We start from the raw sequence: 480 nt of genomic DNA on the forward strand, positions 1-480 counted from the left end.
CACTTCCACCACCACCACCACCACCACCACCACCACCACCACCACCACCACCACCACCACCACCACCACCACTACCACCACCACCATCATCATCAATACTAATGCACGACTCCTGCGTCGGACCGCCGCGAGAGAGGAAGCGAGAGGTTACACGCATCGCAGCCTGGATAAGCAGCGATCGACTTCGCGCCTTGCTGTCGACCGTTTCTTCCTTCTTTTCTTCTTTTACCCTTTTTTTCTTTGTTTTTGGCTCTTTACTTTTTTATTTTCTCTTTTTCGAAGCATGGATACGTCTGCTCGAGGGGGCTCATCTCGATTGTCTTGGAGGCTTAATCGATCGGGGCCTCCATTATTTTCGGTACCTGTCGCGCACATCTAGACAACCGATATTGCCATTTTTTTCCATGCACGTGTTTCCTCTTCGAGCTATTCATATATATGCATAAGCCACAAGCGGAAATTTTAATATTCAATTATAAA

The sequence above is a fragment of the Ceratosolen solmsi genome, unplaced genomic scaffold, assembly GCF_000503995.2.
Source record: "Ceratosolen solmsi marchali unplaced genomic scaffold, CerSol_1.0 scaffold10, whole genome shotgun sequence".
NCBI classification, from domain to species: domain Eukaryota; kingdom Metazoa; phylum Arthropoda; class Insecta; order Hymenoptera; family Agaonidae; genus Ceratosolen; species Ceratosolen solmsi.